The sequence below is a fragment of the Cryptomeria japonica genome, chromosome 8, assembly GCF_030272615.1.
Source record: "Cryptomeria japonica chromosome 8, Sugi_1.0, whole genome shotgun sequence".
NCBI lineage: Eukaryota > Viridiplantae > Streptophyta > Pinopsida > Cupressales > Cupressaceae > Cryptomeria > Cryptomeria japonica.
The window spans coordinates 143,869,292-143,878,515 of NC_081412.1; positions in this window are offsets into that span (position 1 = coordinate 143,869,292).

Here is a 9,224-nt window from a genome sequence, read left to right on the forward strand (position 1 = left end):
AGTCTCACTGAATACATAAAAATCTAGAACACAATATGGAGAAGTGTTTGAACTACAAAGATATCATCTCCTATGCCTAAGTACAATTCCAATTAAGCTCAATACCAGAGGACTAAATCCTCTTATATAAACCCAATTCAATCTCTAATGATTGACCAAATCATCTGCCTTAATGATATGACATTATTCACACATTACATATCCATATCCCATTCCCTTGATCTCTTTCATATGATCTACAATGAGACCTTACAACTATATATACAAACCCTCGACCATAAAAAATTAGGTCAACCACCAGATAATAAACCAATTACATAATTACAAAACATGTTGGCCTTAAACTAAAAAAAATATCCAACACATAAGACATCTTGGAAACACATCGAGAGGTCTAATCCACATGTTACATTAAGTTGGTCCATAACCTAGATCAACTGGGACCCAATATAGGTCCAGACACTAAAGAAATGATCTCCATCTACCAAGTCTCGAACATGATCATCGATAACATCCTGAAAGTCCACCAGAAACTACACCAACACCAACACCACTTATGTAATTTATCAAAGATCTTCATCGAAATCTATGTCGTTGAAACCCTCACCAGAACTAGAAGCCAAGCTTCCAAGCAATCGGGATAGCATCCAATCACCAGACCAAAACCAACTTACTAAATATGAACATGAGTATCACGAATAAGCCATTTCCATAACCAAACCATACCGAAGCTTACCAGATTATGTTGGATCCAGACTAACTAGAAACCACTCATCCTACCGAGACTAGAAGGGTGTCAGTAAAGAATCCAAACAACTAGTGTTGACATCAATGAAAAAACATCAATGCAGCACATAATCAATTCTACCAAATGGCCAACAAAAATATCAATAATTTTTTCCTTTGTAGATACATATTCCAACTTCACCTTTTGTCCATCGACTTTCTCTCTCAAGTAATTATATTTGATTGATATATGCTTAGTCTTTGAATGTTGCGCCAAATTTTTGGACATGTTTATTGCATTGGAATTATCACAGTATATAATAGTAGGCTCATCATAAATAACTCTTATATCTTTCAAAATTTGCTTCATCCATTCTATCTGAGTGAAATTACTAGCAACAACAATGTACTCATCTTGAATAGTAGATAAAGATACTAAATCCTATTTCTTGTTGGCCCATGAAATCAAATTCTTACCTAAAAATAATTCTCCACCAGTAGTACTCTTTTGGTCATCAACATCACCTGCCCAATCTATGTCAGTATAAGGACATAACATAAAATCATCATTCTTTAGATACCATAAACCATAATCTTCAGTTCCCTTAAGATATCTGAATATTCTTTTAACAATAGTAACATGACTCTCTTTTGGATCAACTTGATATCTAGCTGCCATACACACAACATGCATAATTTCAGGCCTAGTTTGAGTAAGATATAACAGTTCACCAACCATAGATCTGTACAAACTCTGATTAAGTTTAGGAGATTAATCATTTTTTAGACAATTAACAACTAGTCACCATAAGAGTTCCAACCGGTTTGGAATCATCTAATCCAAACTTCTTCAACAATTCATTCACATACTTAGTTTGAAATATAAAGATACCTTTTCTTGTCTGAGCAATCTACAAACCTAAGAAAAATTTCATCTCACCAATTCATAGACATCTCAAATTCCTTTTACATGTCATTGAAAAATTTCATACTCATATCATCATCACCACCAAAAATAATATCATCAATAAAGACTTCAACAATCAAAATATTGTTATTTTTTATTTTAAAGTACATGTTACCTTTAGCAACACCTTTGACAAATCCCAATTTTAGCAAGTATTTATCTAATCTAGCATACCAGGCTCTAGGGACTTGTTTCAAACCATAAAGTGTTTTCTTCAACTTACATACCATGTCTCCATCATCTGATAGTAAAAATCCATTAGGTTGTTCAATGTAGGCTTCTTCTTCTAGATCACCATTCAAAAATGTATATTTGATATCAATTTGATATACTTTGAAATCTTTATAAGCAACATAAGCAAGCAACAATCTAACAACTTCAATTCTGGCAACCAGAGCAAAAGTTTCTTCATAATCAATCCCTTCTTGTTGTGAATATCCTTTGTAGAATAGTTTGGCTTTATTTCTGACTACTTCACTTGCTTCATTAAATTTGTTCCTAGAAACCCATTTAGTACCAATAAAAATTTTATCCTTAGGTCTAGGTACAAGTTCCCAAGTATTGTTCTTTTCAATCTGATCTAACTCTTCTTCCATGGCTCTAATCCAATTATTATCTTTACAAGCTTCAACATATTTAGGTTCAACTTTAGAAATCAAACATATTTCTTATGCAACTAACCTTCTTCTAGTCATCACCAATAATATGATTCTCATAATGATTCAATCTTACATACCTCAAAGTCTTCTGGTTATTCTAATTTTCAAACTCAGGCTCATGAACATCCTCACCGGTAGCAACAACGGTCTCTATCTCTACCAGATCATTATGCTTAGGTTCTTTAGGCTGAATAGGAGCTAAAACAACATGTTGACCTTCATCATAAGCTTTGATCTCCTTCCCAAGGTTTTCATCCCCCTTCACACTTGTACTCTCAACTATCTTTCTCAGTCTCTTGTTATAACACCAATAGGCTTTGCTATTTGTAGAATATCCCAAGAAGATACCTTCATCACTTCTAGCATCAAACTTCCCAATATCCTCATCTCTCTTGATATAACATTTGCTACCAAAAACTTTTAAATATTTCATAGTAGGAACATGACCAAACCAAAGCTCATAAGGAGTCTTACCGGTGTCACCTTTGATATGAACTCTTTTGAATGTATAGACTGTAGTGCTAATAGCTTCTCTCCAATAAACCTTCAAAACATTCCCTTCAATCAACATGGTTCTTGTGACATCTAAAACAATACAATTATTCTTTTCAATAATTCCATCTATTGTGGGGTCCTAGGAGCAGATAAATGTCTTCTAATTCCATGCATTTCATAAAAAGAATTAAATTCACCGGAACAAAATTATCCACCTTTGTCAGATATCAGACAATTCAACTTCAATCCAGACTCAGTTTCAACTTTATCTTTGAATATATTAGATTTCTCAAATGCTTCTGATTTTTCCTTCAAAAAGACAACCCATGTCATTCTGGAATAATCATCAATTAGTAACATAAAGTATCCATCACCTTGCATACTTCTAACATTTGTAGGTCCACATAGGTTATTGGAATCTAAGAACACTAAGAGGGGGGCTGAATCAGTGTTCTACCAATTAGAGTAATTTTAACCTTATTAATAAATCCACTTATTAATTGGTATGCATAAAAGAAAGTAACAAGTAATATCAATGCAACCACATGAATCAACAGCATAACACATATATTTATATGTGGAAAACCTCAAAGAGGAAAAACCACGATGGTATTGATGACCCATAATATCTATCCATTGGCCAAATGAATAAATGTTACAAGAGGGGCTTGAACATACAGGAAGATATACTTCCTAGAGCACACTGCTCATCACAAAAGGAGCTTCACTGACAAATCCAAATACTAGATTACAAACAAAAACTGAACTCAAAATGTGCCTCTGCTATACTGGATGAGTTTCAGATAAAGCACTGTCTGTATTGGTTAAACTATAACCTCCCTTACTGGTATCTTAGATCGCCTCCCAATCCTCTAGACCAATAATCAAGACCGATTGTCGATCTTTACATTTCCATTCTATCGCTCAAGATAACATCACAAATCCTTTCACATAACCTATCTTCCATATATCCACATCATTGTCATCATACTAAATGCCCTAACTCAAACTAGCTTATATACCCATTTACATGAATAAACACAAATGCCTTAGGTCGGCTTACAAACATATCACAAAAGATAAGACACATGTCGGCCCAAATAAAATATAAACATAAAATAATATGATCTTTGCCACTTCCACGCTTTCTGAATCAATCTCCTATGTCAGCCTTAGAATACCAGTTCTAAGTTTTTTGGTTATATGCATGTCGGTTCCCTAAATGCTGGTGTAGTGAATGTCGGTTACCTTGATTGTCAGATCTCCTATGAAGTGTGTTGCCAAAAATGACAACACTTATAACCCAGATGAGTGTCAATTACCAACAATCTCCCCTTTTTTCATTGGTGACAACACTCATGTGAAAAATGAATCGTTGAAGTGTTATACCGGTTCCCATCCAAAAACTAATCTCAGAAGACTACTCCCCCTGAGCTATGCATTACTTCTTATGTCCCTAGACATTTTTCACATCCACTTCTCCCCCTTTGAAAATAATACCAAAGACAGGGGCAAAAAGAATAAGAAATGAAATTTTGTTCAAACCAAAATGTGATTACTAGATCTAGATATACTTGAAAATATCCAGATAGGCACCCTTCAAAAATACTAAATAAGTATCCCAGCCAGATTTTAAAGTTCCCAAAATAGATAGAAACCCATTTAGAATGTAAACGTGAATTTCTTCCTCTATTAGGGTTGCTAGTGTGGGCAAACTCATATGTTCCATACATTCCTACTTATGAAGTAACAAAGTATTTAGCCAGGGACTTACTAAACCTCTCAACTCTCTAGTCCGCCGGATTAACTTGTCTTTTTCTTTATCCAGGGCTGAAATTTTAGACTCTAAAAGAAAAAGCTAACTATCAACCATGTTGGTCAATGATTCAGTACCATCAAAACTTGCCACAAGTTGTTCCAACTTGTCCTTATCCTCCTTAACCTTTTTATCTAGGTGTGTTGTTAGTTTTGTTGTGTTAGTGCAAGACCAGTATATTCGACTACATTGATGAAGAGCCTCATCAATCTTTGTCATCTCATTTGTCAGCTTAGCCTTATCGGATCTGATCACGTTATCACAGGTGACCTTCCTATCTTCATTATACCTTTCCACTAACTATTGGTTTGACACTTGTTGAAGAGTTTTATACTCTTTGGCAATTTGCTCAATCAAACCTTTCAACTTACCAGATGGACTAGCTACCTAATCAATCTTGCATTCTGGTGCAAGCTGCTACAAAATAGGAATATCTTTCTTAATAACTTGCTTATCTTGTGACCCTTCCTTCTTTAATTTCTGAGTTGCAACAAACAACAATTCAAAACTGCTCAGCAACTCAATTTTCTTATTTCCAAGACGACCAAAATCTTCTTGACTAGATGAGTCAAGTTTCAACAATGAGGGACCAACAGCTGGTGAAGGTATCGGTACCCAGACCCCAATCTTATCGACCTGACCTTCAACCTTCTAATCTACTTTATTCTTTACCTCCTTAGCACTAGTGGCTTTGCCACTTAGTGCAATTATTTCCACTGCCTCAACCTCATGAATTTCAACTATATCAACATCAATTACTGGAGGATTATCTACTGATTTATTGATCTCAACATCCTATACAAGTATAACTACCGGAGGAATGTCCTCAGATGTTCTTCATTCCAAAACTGGTGGATCTCCACCTAGTACACCTTTACCTTTAGCATCAACTGAGATGTCTAGAATGTAAGACTTGGGCAGAATATCTAGTGATGTAAAGAAACTTAGTTTATCCACAAAGAATTTAACCCAAGCCTCATGAGTTTCCTTCACAATTTCATTTACTCTCCCCACCATAAGACTTATATGTCGGTGTCTACTTCGGATAATTATTTTATTAGAAAACTCTAGACACTCTTGCATCTCTTCATTAGTTATAGCACCACAAATAGTTAGCAATTCCTGAATCTTAATATACTTATCCTCCTCAATAGCTGATAACCTCCTAGCATCTAACTTATTATAAAAATATGTTGGTAATTGAGTCTTAATTTCAAGTAAATCTTTCTTATATATGTCTAAATATAACAAAACTAATTCTTCAATCTCCTTTTGTTCCTTATCATCCATATCACCATAATAGTGTTGTATGTTACTTAAAATACCATCCTTTATGATCTGATCAATCAATTTAGCAATAGAAAAAGGAGCAATAACCTTTACACTTTTACTAGATTCAATAGCAATATCTAAATCTGACTTCTTCTTCTTACCAGGGGTGGGAGAAAACTCCTTGGTTAGTTTTCTTTTCTCCGTAGGCTTCCTCACCTTCGAAACTTTCTTCTGAGCTGTCGAAGGAGTGACTATGTATTTTTGTAGCTTCCCTTCCTCGGGCTTCTTTCTTTGAATCCTCATATAGATCTTAGGAATCTTCAAGATTTCTTCCTCAATCTCAGAACCAGATTCAACATGAGCAATGAATGTTTCTAGTTTATTCCTCTTAAATAAATCCTTATTGATTCCTATTGCCAGAGAAGCCTGAACAACTGCCAGACGAGATGTCTCTACCAAACCAATGATTTGATTGATTTCAAAGGATATCTTTTGGACAACCTGTCGAAAATTATTTATTTGTCCTTCCCTTTTCTTATTTCTGAAACCATTCTTCACCTCATATTCCTTGTGCTTAGTTGTACCAATTTTTTTCTTCCTCTCATCAACTGAGGGATATATAAGCATCTTGGCATAAAGGTCCAAGATCTGTGCATCAACCTCAAGCCCATCTTAGTAACCCAGATAGTCCTAGGTTGCACTGCTTCCATCAAAGTTTCATCCTTTTTCACCATGAGGGATATGTCGGTAGAGTATTTATCAACAATATTCTTAGGGATCCTTTCCCTCTTCTTCATAGCTTTCTGAAATGCCTTAAAAAAACCCCACAAAATGGATTCTTTGTCTTGTCCCAAGTTTCTCAATCCATCCTTGATATTTTTACCTACTAGTATATCAAAGGCCCATTGCCTCTTACCGGATCCTAGTATCTCATTCAAAAAGAAAAGAATCAAGCAGACAATGAGATTTCCATACTAGTATGTACCTTTCTTATTATTGATGATTGTTTTGACAAACCTGCCAATAGTCAGATAGCCAATGTGAACACTCACCACCTCTCCTGAAAAGTAATAAGTTTAGGAAAACTAATTACTCCAAGGTCTCTATAGTCGGGTCATGACGGTGATGCACAACCCAATTTTTGATGTGGTTGTACCTATTAAGAGGGCTTGCTGGTTGAAACTAAATCCTAATGATCGTTAAAGGCTTAACTTCCTTTTTTTTGTATTTTATGATATAAACTTCTCTAGAAAATAAAGTGTGAAGAGTAAAGAAACAAGAAAACAACATTGAAACCAATTCAGTAACAACTTAACAAACTAATCAATTAGTTTCCTGCAATCCAACATTATCAAATTTTATCCAAATTAGCATTCAACAACGGACCTCTAGTAAACCTACAAAATCACCAACTCCACATACTTATGGAAATAAAATCATCAATAATATCATCTACCACAATAATTCTTATACACCACTTACGTGCACAATATGATTCATAAAGCAATAGATAGAAGATCAAACCATGTTGCTAATTCCAAATAATAGATATTACCAGATTACACAGACCAATTTTGTAGAATATAAACATAGATCAGACAATCTACAAGTTGCTTCTATTTGTTTAGGATCTTGAGGTGAAGAAACTTGGTGAGCCAGATTAGTTTGGAGAGCAATGTTAACATTCAACTATTGTTAATTGTGCAACTCTCCCAACTTATCACTGACCTCTTCTCAAAATGTCCTCTCTTCCTCATCTTTTTCTATCGTACCTTTCCCAATAGCTATATCCTTAAGGAGGTCTTCTTGGTCTTGAGGGGTTAAGACTAATCTTTCATTCAACAAATCTTCCACATTATTTTGTTCTTTCTCCCCTCCAAGTGATTGTTGTTCCCTAGGATATTCCTTTTCTTGATTAGAGTCTAATTCAATATTTCTAATAATTATATTCTTAGTTGTAGGCCCAAATTCCTATGTCCTAGACAGCCCCTGTGGTTGTATCAACCAGTGGTAGTATAGGGGCATTGGTAACTGGGACCTATACTATAGATGTTGGAGGAGGTTGAGTGGACACATCCTTATCTACTTTTGTTCCTTCTTCTTGTTGTCGAGCACCTTCTCCTCCAACCTATCGTATAGTTGTCATTGGTGGAAGAACTTCAGTGAGTGGCACAACTCCTAGTCCATCTGTTACTCCCAAGTATGCAGCCTTCCTCAATAATTCATATTTCCTCATTTATACATGAAGCTTTTTCATCAAGTCATCAGTGTTATCCTCAAGTCCAACTACTTCATTCAAGTCAATGGATGTATTTTTCCTCAAGATTGATTTGGTCTTCCGAGCATACTCCTTATAGCCCCTTGATTGGGAGACCCTTGAGGTGGACTCTTTCTACTTCCCCTTCGAAGCACTTGGCCTAACCCTTAATCTAAGCCACTATTTAGTCCTATTAATGACCGCTTGGGAGACTTTGTCTATACTAAGATCTTCATGTGAAAACCACCTTATATGGGAGAGATCCTTTTTATCAATTTCCTGCTCTTTGTACACATCATCAAGAAAGTCTCCATCATCCCTTAGGTCTTTAGGGAGATTAGTTTCAATTTCAAATTCCCTTATTTAGGGTACAAATAATTTGTCGTAATTCTTCTACCTCACTTCAAAACTGTCCTGGAGGTTCGCCCAAAAATCCTCCAATCTGGGCTTATGTCCCTCATATGCTTTAGGCATAGTTTGCTTGAGTTTCCCGTAGGGACCTGGATTTTTTAACAAGAAAAATACCCAATAGAAACTAAAAAATCTATTCCCACCTTATGATTTGAGGATAGGAGGGATTGAAGGCTGAGCAATTTCCTGCCATATTCCAGAAAACTGATGCAATCATTACAATACCTCGACAACAACATCGGGTTCCTTGTAAACCCACTAACCCTTATGTAGGTGGAGCCCTAGTTTTGACTTAACCAACATGCCCATTCCTGAATGATGGTCATGGCTTCAGGGCTTATTTTGTACCTTGTATCTCCTATTAGTTTAATAGTTATAGGGAAGAGGAAGGCATCATTGATCTTTTTGAAATGTTCCTTTGCATTGGTGAGGAGGAGTTGGGTATAATATTCCCAGACCTTCTTTTGGCCTTCTGCATCTCCAAGATGACCTTCCACCTATAGGCCTAGAAATTTACTAGCTCTTGCAACCACCCAGATGACATAAAAGGTGAAAAATAACTTCTTGGTCTAGTGGACCTCCTTCATCTATCTGCATATATTGTTAGAAAGGATCTGGGCC